Source organism: Herpailurus yagouaroundi, unplaced genomic scaffold (assembly GCF_014898765.1).
Source record: "Herpailurus yagouaroundi ecotype Mexico unplaced genomic scaffold, PumYag 161, whole genome shotgun sequence".
Taxonomy (NCBI): Eukaryota; Metazoa; Chordata; class Mammalia; order Carnivora; family Felidae; genus Herpailurus; species Herpailurus yagouaroundi.
The window spans coordinates 8,191,306-8,205,037 of NW_024412402.1; the positions used below are offsets into that span (position 1 = coordinate 8,191,306).

General features: G+C 46.9%; 1 long non-coding RNA gene across 3 annotated transcripts in view; it reads left to right on the top strand.

Moving 5' to 3' along the window:
• The window catches only part of LOC121035421 (uncharacterized), a 204,853-nt gene that overhangs the window by 116,162 nt on the left and 74,959 nt on the right, over positions 1 to 13,732 (top strand). Inside the window, exons 4-6 of one of the 3 annotated variants that reach the window (XR_005792874.1) lie at positions 1,500 to 1,656; positions 5,317 to 5,477; positions 12,237 to 12,295. This is a non-coding gene — a long non-coding RNA (uncharacterized LOC121035421). Of the gene's footprint in view, positions 1 to 1,499; positions 1,657 to 5,316; positions 5,478 to 10,442; positions 10,735 to 12,236; positions 12,296 to 13,732 lie in introns of those variants that run through there. The other 2 variants (XR_005792875.1, XR_005792876.1) reach the window with 2 other exon arrangements.

The following is a 13,732-nucleotide window of genomic DNA, read 5'->3' on the forward strand; positions in this document are numbered from 1 at the left end:
TTGTGGAGAAGTGACCAGGGACTTCTCTGGTCACCAAAACAGGTGCAATGTGAGTTTCTGGTTCAATTTCTAAAATGCCCGATGGCTATACTCCATCAGCTTCGCTTCTCGTTGAGAATCCTTCACTCTGTTTCCATTGATCATGAACTAGATCACAGAATGTCCAAGTAGAGAAGGGCTTAGACATTGCTGAGTTCAAACCTCTCATTTTTCAGAAAAGGAAACTGGGTCCCAGAGGCATTGACATGAACGTGCCTCATGGCCAACAAGTGGTTTCGGTTAAAATTGAAGGCACGTCAGTAGACTCTCCCCATGCAAAATTGGTCTCTTCTCTCCATCGTTTCATTTTCTTACATGGAAAATAGCAAGAACCGATCACCTGTGTCTCTTCCCACCTTCCCAAAGTGGCCCAGCTGAGTTACAGAAAGTTCTTCTTTCCTATTTGCTTCTAGATGGATCTGAAAGTAGGCGGGGCTTGAAGAAACTGTAAGAGGCAGAAATAGAGCTAGATTTCATTTCCTCATCTCCTGCTGACTCATTTTGTGTAGGCGTGGATCACTTTTTTTCCAGGTGGGGCTGATACTGACATTCTGGAAGTTTTTGTTAAATGAAGAGAGAAAGAAAGAAAGACTTTTGTGTCCTTTTGCTTTTTAAGGTGGGCAAAAATATGCCACAAGAATTCTGGATTGTGCTTCCACATCTAGGATGTGGGAGAGGTTCCAGAATGGATGAGAAGGAGCAAGGGGAACATTTATTTATTTTTTCTCAGTCTATGTCTTGAGGGACCAAGGAGACCCACAAAGATGGCCATGATCCTTGGCTGACCTTGACTTCTTGCCTGGCCCTGTCTCAGTCTCCATAGCCAAACCCTCTAGCCATTAGCCAGAGGCTTGCACTTTTTTTCTTTATCTCTGACCTCTTTAGAGGTGGTAACATTTGCTTTGGTGAAAGATACTAGCCTCTGAGTCAGAAGACAAGAGTGTGAAACTAATCATTTAACTTAGTAGCTCTGTGATCTTGGACAAGTCACTTCAACTCTTCAAATCTCTGTTACTTTGTAAAGCAAGCGGAAAGATGCCTGTTTACCCTACCTTACCCAGGTATTGAGGACCAACGAGGATAGTTTGATGATATCATGGGATAAATTGGAATGTGCCATCCGCATGTAAGACACTCTCCAAAAAATAAACTGTTTATTTGAGAACAGTTTTAGAATTACAGAGAATGATAATTCAGAGTTCTCACATAACCCACACCTAGTTATTTCTATTATTAACATCTTACATGAGTACGGTACATTTGTTACAGTTAATGGACCGATAATGATAAATTATTATGATGAAGTTCATAGTTTCACTTTCCTTCATTTTTACTTAATGCCCTTCTCCTATGCCAGGATCCCATCTGGGATGTCACATTACAGGTAGTTGTCAGGTCTCTAGGCTCCTCTGACCTGAGACCGTTTCTCACACTTGCCTTGTTTTTGATGACCTCGACAGTTCTGAGGAGGACTGGCCAGGCATGCTGTAAAACGACCCTCAGATGTGATCTGTCTGATGCTTTTCTTCTGGTTAGCCTGGAGTTCTGGGTTTGGGGGAGGAAGACCGCAGAGGCAAAGTGCCATTTTCATCACGTCACATCACTGGCATATCACAGGTGAGCTTTCTGTTGTCTGTACTGATGTTATTTTAGAATCATACTTCGTCACTAAGAAAAGCCAGGGACCCCTGTTTTAGAACCCACTCTCACGGTGTCTGGGTCACATGGCCCTGGAATAAGAGTCCTAGTACAGTTTTTCCCCTAAAATAGGAGAGGTTCTTTCCAGTTAGACCACTGAGTCTGCCTTTCTGGTCACCTGGGCTTAGCACTAATGAGCTGCTAATAACACTACCGTTACCTATGCAAATGAAGGGAGCCGGCTGGAGGGGGTGCGGGCAAGCGCTCACTCCCTTCCAGTGCTAAGTAATCAATCACGTTGCTGTGGTTATTAACCATCTTAACTGAGGTGCTCTAAGAACTGACCCCTGAGGGCACCTGGGTTCCTGGCTTATTTACATCAGTGGATTATTTCTCAGGAGACTCTGGGCCTGGGAGGGGTTCATTCGCTTCTGCTCTAGATTAATGGAGCAGTGTGGCGTCAGGGGCTACAAAGGAAAGAGTCTAAAACTCTCTATTTGGTTCACCTGCTGAATGCTGTGTGTATCTGGGATAGTTACTTGCCCTTTCTGTGCCTCAGTTTCTCTTCTGGACACTTGTAAGTAATGGCTTTTATGACTTCGCCTCTTCCTTGTCAGGACACGGTCTGGGGAAGTGGTTTCCCATGGGATGGCCGTACTCTGACTCTACCTAGTTATCACTTGTGGGACAGGATGACACGTTGAGATGTGTGGCCCCAGAAAAGCCTGGAGAGTTGGGAGTCACAACAAGGGTACAGGCATGGGAGAGCAGATAGGCTGGTGGGCAGCAAAGCACCAGCACACATGCCCTAGTCTTTCCTCTGTAACGAGAGGCAGAGGGAGTGGACAGGATACGGAAGAAAAGAACTTCTTACATTAATAAACATTTTAGGGCCTCCTGGGTGGCTCAGTCGGTTGAGCGTCTGACTTCAGTTCAGGTCATGATCTTGCAGTTTGTGAGTTTGAGTGTGTGCTGACGGCTCAGATCCTGGAGCCTGTTTCAGATTCCGTGTCTACCTCTCTCTCTGCCCCTCTCAAAAAAATAAATAAACATTTTTTTAAAAAGTCTTTAAAGGGGCGCCTGGGTGGCGCAGTCGGTTAAGCGTCCGACTTCAGCCAGGTCACGATCTCGCGGTCCGTGAGCTCGAGCCCCGCGTCAGGCTCTGGGCTGATGGCTCAGAGCCTGGAGCCTGGTTCCAATTCTGTGTCTCCCTCTCTCTCTGCCCCTCCCCCGTTCATGCTCTGTCTCTCTCTGTCCCAAAAATAAATAAACGTGAAAAAAAAAATTAAAAAAAAAAGTCTTTAAAAAACACATTCTAGTTGTTTGCCATAGAAGCTGTCTTTTTTCTAAAATCAGGACAAATATGAGATGGTCTCTGCAGAACCCTTCGTCCCCAAGACACATAACATGCTATGTGCCTTTTTCTCCCATATTTTAAGTGTCTCTGGCCTCTGTAGGCTGGACCTACCAAAACCAGCTTTTGGTACCCCTCTACACCTAGATTGTTGGGGCACAGAGGAGATACCTCCCAGTGTGGCTACCAAGCTAAGAATGGCTCTCACTCCCATGGCACTGGTCCCCAGGACACCGAGTGGGGTTTGAGGTTCTAATAAATCAGAGTTTTCCCCTTTGGGCTATGAAACAATTGGAAAATAGAAGAATCAGACAGGGATCAATGTATCAGTTTTGTGGGTGGTAAAGTTGTATGGGAAAATAAGGTTTGGATCTGAGGCTTAATGAGGTTTGGCACTTGGGCTTTCTTTCCTTCCTTCCTGAATTGAAATTTTGGACGCAGTCATAGGCAGAGACATTGAGTGACTGCCGGCCTGCCCAGGTGAGCTCACTACCGGAAGAAGACAAGAATGCTTGTGGCCTGCGTGCAGGCCAATGAGGAGTGGGAAGTTGTCAGAGAGAAAGAGAGTGCATATGTCAGGAAGGGGATCACAGCCTGGGTGGGCCTGACTTCATCAGGTCAAAGCTCTTCAAAGGGACTGGGCTGTCCCCTGAGAAAGAGATTCCCCTTGCTGGCTTGACAAAATAAGCCACATATTGAAGGAAGGCCACAAGGCAAGGAACTGGGGTGCCCTTTATGAAATGTGGGCAGCCTCCAGGTAACATCAGCAAAAAGTCAGGGTCCTCAGTCATACCACCACAAGGATGTGAATTTTGCCAACAACCTGAATGCGCCTTGGAAGCAGCTGCCTCCCCAGTTGAGTCTCCAGATGAGAATGCAGCCAGCCAACCCCTAGACTGTAGCCCCTGTGAGACCTTGAGCAGAGGACTCAATTAAGCTGTGTCTGGACTCTAGCCAACAGAAAATTGTGAAATAAAAATGCATCTTGTTTTAGGTCACTAAGTTTCTGATAATTTATTATGTAACTAGGAAAACTAATACTATCCCCTTGGAGAGAAATGAAGGGGACAGGAATAAATGGTGGAGAAAAGAGATGTAATGTTTCTGTGAAGGGAGCAGTTATTTTATGGACCCAAGAAGTGTGGAAGGAAGGAGAAAAGGTCCTTCCTCCCATTACACTCAGTCTTTATTGTCCCTCACACCATCCTATTTCTTTTCTGAACTGGATTTTTGCAAGAAAGAGAAATAGAGTTTGAATGGAAATCAGAGACAAGCTACACTATCATTTGCACCATATAGAGAGGTTCTGTCAACACCCCTGTTTGAGAATCCTTTTCTTCTTGTTTTTTTTTTTATATTTATTTTATTTTATTTTTGAGAGACACAAGCAGGGCAGGAGCAGAGTCAGGGGAGAGAGGATCTGAAGTGGCCTCTGTGCTGACAGGCTGACAACAGAGAGCCCAACGTGGGGCTCAAACTCACAAACCATGAGATCATGACCTGAGCCAAGTCAGAGGCTGACTAAGCACCCTAGGTGCCCCTCTTCTCAGGTTTTGATTTTGCAATTCTTCCTTCTGTTCCATGACATGTCCAACTATCCTTCCAATAAATCCTTCATCCTGCTTTTTAAAGAAAAAAAATTCTTGGGGCATATGGGTGACTCAGTCGGTTGAGCATCTGACTTAAGTTCAGGTCAATATTTCATGGTTTGTGAGTTTGGGTCCCGCTTTGGGCTCTCTGCTGCCAGTGCAAAGCCCACCTCGGATCCTCTGTTTCCCTCTCTCTCTGCTCCTCCCCTGCTTGCATGCTCTCCCTCTCAAAAATAAATAAACATTAAAAAGTTAGAAAAAATTCTTAAGCCAGCTAGAGATCGTTGTTCTTGCTTGCGACCCAAATAAATGTTACAACCTGTTAAATTTTGCTGTTAGTCTAATTGCCATAAATTAGCCCCCAACACAGTGCCTATCCTCACTGTTTTTCTTCTGGAATAAGAACCTTGGACTCTTTTCTGGTGTCTTTGGTCCACTAATTTTCCAGCCCTATCATTGTCCCTGTTGCTGATGATCTCACAGAGATCAGTGCCAATCTGGTCCTAACTTTTTAGCTGGAGGCTGCTGCCACTGAGAACCCTCAAGCTGGTTTCAGGGAGAGGGACACCCATTCTTCTTTTAGCTCCACCTTCTTAAACATGGGATTTCCTCTTTTCTAATTCCCATCAGCCCAGCAGAGATCAGACTATGATTTTTACTAAAGCCTTGAATCTAACAGAAGTTTTTTGCTTCTAGCACTGGCCATCGTTAGAATGCACACGTGTGAAGCCAGCTCCAGAGCCCTTTGATGATGGGGCTACATCCCTTCCCGGCATCTGCTTGCTTCCACACATGCAGGTGCCATCTCTCTCCCATCTCTCCTGATTCCAGATCATCTGACCCTGATTCCCCAAATGGTAGGTATTTTCTTTTCTACACCAATTTTGTTTTTGTCCTGAGATTAACTTTGTCCTTCAATGACTGATGGTGGAAATATCCATTACATTCAGGGGTAACGTCAACTCACCCCCAAGGCTGAATCTATCTGCATTATCTCAAACATTGATACATTGGTTCCATATGGCATTAGCCAAGGTCTGTCTTATTCAGTATCAGCTAATGTTGTTTGTCTACATGAACAGTCTAGTCTAGCTCGTGTTGGATGGATCCAGCGTCCATTGTGATGGATCTAAACGGCACAGTACCTTCCTCCCGTTCCCTACTCCCAATCTTAATATTGGGTCTTTTGGGGAAACAACAGTGGATAAGGAAACAAGCCCATGGATACATCACTCAAAAACAAACAGTAATTTTCAAGCACCTCTCTCCTGAAATATAAGTTAAGAAAAAGAGAAAAAAATCCAATCAAATATGTAAATGGTGAGGATAAATTACTCTAAATGTGTGATATTAAATAGTACACTTGAAGGCTCAATTTGAAGCATCAACATTTGGATTGCTTCATGGCTCCCAGATCTTCCTCAAAAATTTTAGTGTGTTCTTGTTTTTGGTTTGCATTGGTAATATGCTTCTTTTGATTTTTTTTTTCCAAACTAAGGAGTACTTTCCTCCAAAAGTTCAATTCCAGTCTCCAATGGATTCCCTTTGGCTGTTTGATAGGGTGGAGGAAACCTTCTATTAGATGTTGGAAGAATGAATTCTAGTTCTTGCTCTACACAGACTAGTCACATTAGCTTCAGAATTCATTTAATCTTTCTAGAAACTTTATTTTATCTGTTAAAAGAGATGAAATATATGCTATTGTCTAGTCCTAAGGTTCTATGCTTACCTGGGCGTTAGTAGACAGGGTGTGACTGGGGCAGTCATACCAGGTACATGAGAACTTAGCTGCTTTATTCCAGAAGGAGTCAGGAGCCTCTCATGCTGGCTGTTCTGCTCATGTTTGTGGGTAATAGATGTGAAGGGGACAGACACATACTGCTCATTGAAATGTGCGTGTAGGATAGGACCTACCTCCTGGGTGAAGGTGCCACTGTTTTCTCCTGTCCAGACCAATGCCTCTGAAGCATCACCAGGCAGGGCTTATCTGACTGTTGTGGAGGACATGGCATCTTTGAGCTAACATCGACCCCACCTTGTTCTAGCCCACCCATTTCTGTGTTCGGATTGTTCCTTGGCCAAATATTTCATGTTACATATAAGACCTTTCTGTTTGTAGGATTACCTGGTCCTCCTATTTCCCTCTGGTCCCTGGGGCCACTGGTAGCTGGGTTGTGTCCTTGTTTTCCCTCTTTTCTCTATCATCTAGAACTTTCTGAGTACCTTTGTCTCATGGGGCCATTCCAGTCTAGCCCAACCCTTTTATCAGCAGGCCCTGCTTTCTTACCTGGCCTTTGCTCTCCCTCATACTGCTCCCTAGGTAGCAACTCCCAACCTGGGGACAGGGCCAAATGCATTGGAGCCAGGAACTAGGGGTCCAAGATGAGCTACTGTCACTCAGGAGCCCACATTCCCCCCCCCCCCCATCACAGACAGGGTCCCCTGGTGCTATGCTGGCACAGGATGACTCACAAGAGTGCACACCTCCTACCTGCCTGCCCAGCTGTATTTGTGTGTACAGATAGTGTGGTGCCAGACAGGCAAGCTTGGAGTCACTTAGGGGGATGATGAGATCCCTCAGTGTGTGTGTTTTAGAGTCTGCTGGGGACAATGCTATCAAACAGAGGGGTTTTTGTCCCTAATCACGTGGCTGGGTATCCAAGTCAGCAAAAGAAAACGGGTAGTAACTGAGAGAAATGAGGTGGCGAGCATTTAAGGGACATAGTTACTACTTTCTCCTCTCCTCCAGGTGTCAGACTTCCGAGGGAAAGTAGAGGTTGAACGCCTGCCATGTGTTGAGCTCTTCACTATACTCTTCTGCCTACCATCCCCCTCTCCATACCTACATTCACCCGCGTTATTCCTAGAAACCTCAGCTCCCATCCCAAACTCCTGCCCGGCCCTTACTCTACCAACAATTCATCACTTTCTAAATCTCACTTCCCATCTCCATACTATTCTCACAGGGTTAAGTTAATGACTTTCATATTATCAGTAAGGACTGCAGCTCAAAGGCACAGTAGTCTTGCTGAGGTCAAAGGGCCAGAAGGTGGGAGAACAATATTCTACCCTGGGTTTGTCTTTTTTTTTTTTTTTTAATTAAAAGTTTATTAATTTTGAGAGAAAGAGAGTGTGAGCAAGCGGGGGTGGAGTAGAGAGAGAGAGAGAGAGAGAGAATCCCAAGCCGGCTCTGCAATGATATTGCAGAGCCTGATGTGGGGTTCGAACTCATGAAGCATGAGACCATGACTTGAGCCGAAATCAAGACTTGGATGCTTAACCGACGGAGCCACCTAGGAGCCCCACCCCCTGGATTTGTCTTACTCTTTTTTTTTTTTTTTTTTTGTTAATTTTTTTTTAACGTTTATTTATTTTTGAGACAGAGAGAGACAGAGCATGAACAGGGGAGGGGCAGAGAGAGAGGGAGACACAGAATCTGAAACAGGCTCCAGGCTCTGAGCTGTCAGCACAGAGCCCGACGGGGGGCTCGAACTCACGGACCGCGAGATCATGACCTGAGTCAAAGTCGGCTGCTTAACTGACGGAGCCACCCAGGCGCCCCTGGATTTGTGTTACTCTACAGCTCACAGCAACTTATGGGCCAACAAGTACTCCCTGTGCCCCAGAGCCTGGGGTGGTGCTGGCTGCCAGACAATGAGCTGAGGTCTTTACTCAAGGAAATCAGAATTCAGTGCGGGGGTGGTGGTGGTGTTTTGCGCTGCTTTATAAAAGCAAGAGAAGAGGGGAGTCAGGAGGAACTTCCTGGAGGAGGTGACTTCTGATCTGGGTTGTAAAGGTTGGGTCGAAATTGGCCAGTTCAACTAGAGGGACAGGGGGCTCTGGCGGAGGGGCGGAGATAACACAGTCCTGGACACAAAAAAGAGCAGGGACGGAAACCATGGCTTCCCTGGCTGGGGATGGCCCGTGGGCATCAGGACGACTGTGGGAAATCGTACACCAGGTGGGGGTGTTAGCCTATTCCTGAAGCAAGAGGGACCTTCCTAAGTGCCAGTGGTGACAGCATGCAGTCAGGGACGTGCCTTAAAAAACAGACCGGCAGGAGTGCACAGAGGCGTGTGTGAGTATGAGTGTGAGCTTTTGATAAAAACGCTGAAGATGTGGAAACCCATTAAGAGGCTTTTCCAACAGGTTAGAACAAAAGTGACAGAGCCTGGACCTTGGTGACAGCAGGGGGATGTGAGGTGGGGTGAGCCTGCCAAATAATTGTGGTAGACAATAGACCAAGTGCAGAGATGGATTCACCGGTGGGGGGCCGCCGGCGGGCGGGGTGGCCAGCAAAAGGGAGGTGTCGGGGATGACGAGGATGTTGTTAGTTAAATCACTTCGGTGAATGATGGTACCACTAACTCAGATAAGGAATGTGCGAGGAAAATAATAAGGTCAGTTTGGGACACAGTAGTGGAGAGCAGCACGCTTCTGCACGTTAAGGCTGGGGGCGGTCTCCGCTGTCCCCTGCATGATGAGGGGAGGAAGGGGGTCGTAGGGGCGGTGGTCAGAAGAGAAAGGGGTTCTCCCAGGACATGGTCGGGGCCCGGGCTGCTATCCCGGCCGGCCGGTGAAGGTCGGCACTGGAGAAGCCCCAGCACCGGCTGTAATGCTAGCCTGCATCCCCGGCTCTCTGGTCACACCAGTGCCCCCCTCTCTGCTTGTCATGAGTCAGACACTGACAGCCTCCATGGTGCTGGCGATTTATCAGTGAGTGGAAAAAGATAATTGACCACCATCTCACCTCGCCTCGCCTCGGCTGATAGAGAGAAATCTAACTGCTTCATTCCACTGTAATTTCATATAATTCTCCATCTTTTTCTCCCTAGTTTTTACTTGGAAGTTTACACAAGTGATTGATGATTTGCTATCAAATATAAAAAAAAAAAAAAGAGGCTAAAATATCATTGGACAGTTTAACAGCCTTTAAAATATAATGGTCTCTCTGGCTGGACATCCGTAGTAGCCGTAGGAGCCCAGAAGGTCAAGCTTTAATGAACTGGTGGGAAATTAGGGAAGGAAAGCGAGAGTGATCCATGCTCAGAGCTGGCTCCACAGTCCGCTGACCTTGGGGGAAGAAGGCATCTTGTGATTTATGGACCCCCTCTGGGAGCGTTTCTGGGGCTGTCGGTAGCCCTTGGGGAGGGTGGCGGGGTTGGCCTGTGATGGGGGCTGTGACGGCCCTGGCTCCTGAGGCCGTTTGCTGGGGTCTGGCCCCTGGTTGTCCTCTCAAGATCACCCAGGGCTCAGCCTCTCAGCAGTGATCTCTCCGGCCTTCTGCCTCAGGGACAGCCAGCCTCTGACCCTGTCCGGAGAGCTCAAATGTTCCCCCCACCATCAGTTTTGTTCCCTGGAACCCTCTGACTTGCTCTCTGTATCCATATTGCTTCATTCCTGGGAGTGGAACTAGCCATAAAGCCTCTTTGCATATCAACCTCTGAGCGTATCAGCGTGATGTGGCAGGCAGAGGAGGGGAAGGACAGTTACCTCCTTATGCACTCATGCATTGTTCCAGGCCCTAAGCTGTATAGCATCTCATCGGAATCTTTCTCCTACCTCTCAGGGAATTATTATAAAGCTCGCTTATAGATGAGGAAACCGTGCTTCAGAAGACGCAGTTCAGAAGCTGCTAGACCGGCAGCCAGTGATCCTGGTTCCTGGCATTCGTGTCCTTATGCAATCCCCTGCCCTGGGGTGTGAGCCAAACCCAGAGATTTGTTTCTAATGAAAAGAATACGGCAGAAGTGATGGCATGTCACTTGTGAGATTCGGTTATTAAAGACTTTAACTTTCATCTTGTTCTCTTGCTGGCTCAGTCTGATGCAAGCCGGCTACCTCGGTGGGAGCTGCCTCATGGAAAGGTCTAAGTGGCAAGGAACTGAGGGACACCTCCAGCCCACAGCCCGGGAGGCCCTGCGTCTCGTCAACAGCCAAGTGAGTGAGGTTGGAGCCCGGAGCGTACCTCCGTGGGTGAAGCTGGGAGAGGTGTGCAGCCCCAGCCAGCACCCTGACTGTAGCCTGGCAGACCCTGGACACAGGGCCCAGCTCAGCTGCACGTGGAGTCCTGACCCACAGCAACTGCAGGGTAATAAATGGGTGTTGTTTTAAGCCTCTAGGTTTTGGAGTATTTTGCTATGCAACAACAAACAAATAATCAGAACAGTCAGATAAGTGGTGCAAAACAGACAGTTAATAAGCGGCAGCATTCAGACTCAAACTTGGGACTGCTTGATTTTAAAGTGTCACGATCTTTTCATGATATTATATTGGTTTAAAAAAAAAAAAAAAGAAGATTGACATGTGCCTGCAGCTCCAGGAAGAGCTAGACTGGAGAGGTAAATTAAGTCCGTTGGACAGTGGGATCCTGAGATAAGCAGAGGGCCAGGCCCTCATGGAGAAACCGTGTATTCTATCTCTACCTGCCCATGGCCCCTCCGGGGGAGCTGCAGAGTGACTGCCCTTCCCCAGAAAGGTCTTTCCCATTAAGCAGATTGCACTTAGGAACACCCGCCCAGGAGCGCTCCAGCTGATTTAAGCATCTTTGCTTTTAATTTTTGGTACCTTTCAGAGGGAAAGAGAAAAATAAGGTTAGTTTCCTGAAGTGTAATTGTTTCGGGCAGTTATTTATTAATGAAAGGGAACAACATGTCAACAAAGCCCGGGTTTAGCTGTAGAACTAATGTTAGCCAAGGCGCAGGCTATAAGATAGGTAAGTCTGCTGTCAGTCTGCATTTGTCCAGCTCCATGATCACCTATTAATTACTTGTGTTCCGGCCCCAGCTGGGGGACAGTCTCTGCTGCCTCCCCCTTGAGGGCTGCTGAGCTCCAGGGGTGGGGAGGCACCCTCTCTGACACGGTTCTCCTTACGGAGTTGTGTGGGCCTTGGCGAGTCCTCCAAGGTTCTGAAGACTCACTCTGGGCCTGTGCCCCAGGGTGGTGGCGGGATAAGGCCAACAGCTTCCTCTGTGGAAGAAGCGGGGTGTGGAACTTTGACCTGGGTTGTCGGTGAGTTGCGTGAACATGTTGTATTTGGAGTCAGTGAGACCGTGGGGGACTGTTTTAAGTTTCCTCGTGTATAAACAGGGGAGGGGGATGATAGGACATCCCTCACAGGATAGAAGGATCGAATGTGGTAATGCACATGGAAACTTGTGCAACATAAAGCATGCTACAAATCGCGTGCACGTGCACACGTGTGCAGGCGGGCCTGTGAGTTTGGTCAAGGTGGAGTAACACTCATGGGGAGGACCCAAGGAAACGAAGTAATTGACCTGAAGAATCCTCTCGCCTGGAAATTAGAAAGGTGTATGTCAGGGATGCTCATGACAACATCTTTTTCAGCAAAAATTTCAACAAAACTCTTGCCTAATAGTAGTTTAGACTCATGAAGGCATTAATGATTCCTTTGCTGGGCTGATCCACTGCTCTGTGCTGTCACCAAGGTGTTGGGCACTCCACTATCCTTGACGTGTTGGTTTTCTGCCCTCACACTCACCCCCTCATTACCATGGAATGGCTAGCAGCTTCTCACTCAAGACAGGAAGAAAGAAGGGACTTCATAAGCTGTATCTCTCCATTTTCCCTTGGAAAGCAATTTTTTTTTTCCCCAGAAGCCCCTGTCCAAAATTGGTCCCATGGCTACTCAGATTGTATGAGAACCCACAAGGAAGTAAGTATATGTCCTTTTTTAAAAAAAAATCATGAATAGCAGGAAGAGAGCAAGAGAGAAGGGGTTAGAAATGGTGTCTGAGTGGCTCAGTCGGTTGAGTGTCCGACTTTGACTTAGGTCACGACCTCACGGTTTGTGGGTTCAAGCCCCGCATGAAGCTCTGTGCTGACAGCTCAGAGCCTGGAGCCTGCTTCGGATTCTGTGTCTCCCTTTTTCTCTGCCTGTCCCCTGCTTGTGCTTTGTCTCTCTCTCTTTCTTAAAAATAAACACACGTTAAAAAAAAAAAATGGCTAAGTTAGCTAATCGATGGGCCTTCCAAAAGGCGTCAGAAGCACAGATGTTAGAGCAGGAAGGGGCCTTGGAGACGGACTGATGTAGCCCCAGAGAGGTTATTACTTGTCTGAAGTCACAAATTAAGTGGCAGACACTACAGTGCTTAGAAGGGGGCATAAATGGATTACTTCCATGTTTCACATGGATTATGAGGCATTTGAGAAAAAGTCCCTTATATGGAATAGCCTGGAAACCTAGGGTTTCAAAACATATCTGTAGTTTTTTTCTAAATAGTTACGTGGTTTTCTAGGATACAGAGATAAATTAAGTTACAGAGATAAAAAGGAAAATGGAGGGTATTGGCCATCTAGATCTGTCTGTTTTGTGGCTGCAGAGGTTTAAGACGAGCAAGTTCGGGGGGACCCAGAAAGCCATGTACCAACTCTTCACTATACAGCCATAAAACATCACACAGTGTGGAGAGGCTGAGGGGGCTGAGACAGCCAAGGGGGTTAATTCAGGCTCAGCAAATATTTGGTGTGTGCCCATCCTTTGCCCAAAGCCAAATTAGAGCCTGTGGTAGATATAGAATAAGTGCTATTCAATTCAATTCATTTTGACCCAACAAACACCTACCAAGTGTGCTTGTTCCAGGCATGATAAATATATAAACATAAATAAATGATGCTTTCCCTCCAAGTGCTCCCAAATAGAATGGACAATAACACGGGCATCTCACTGAAATGCTATAAAATACTTACTATAATACAGACACGAACCAAAAACCAATGGAGCTCTGTGGACCCAACAAGAGGGGCACTTTGAACGACCATTCATTCCAGAGTCCCACAGAACAGAAAAGAGATTGAGAGCACGATGCCATCAGATTCTCTAGAATGGAGAAACCGATAGGCCAAACATTCCAGGCTGGTGAACATGAGAAGTTCAGATAACACTATGGAAGCTAAGAGGAGTCACCAGGACTGGATCTGCTTGAAGAAGACCTGGGGTAGTGGACCTCACACGGGAGACCTGGAAGATGGTCCAAGGAGGAAGAATACTGGGAGGGATGAGTGAAGTGTTGCAGGCTGAGCCAAGAGAAAGAGGTGGGAATGTGTGTGATATATTTGGAAGCCTGGCCTAATGCAAAAGGACCCAAGGGCA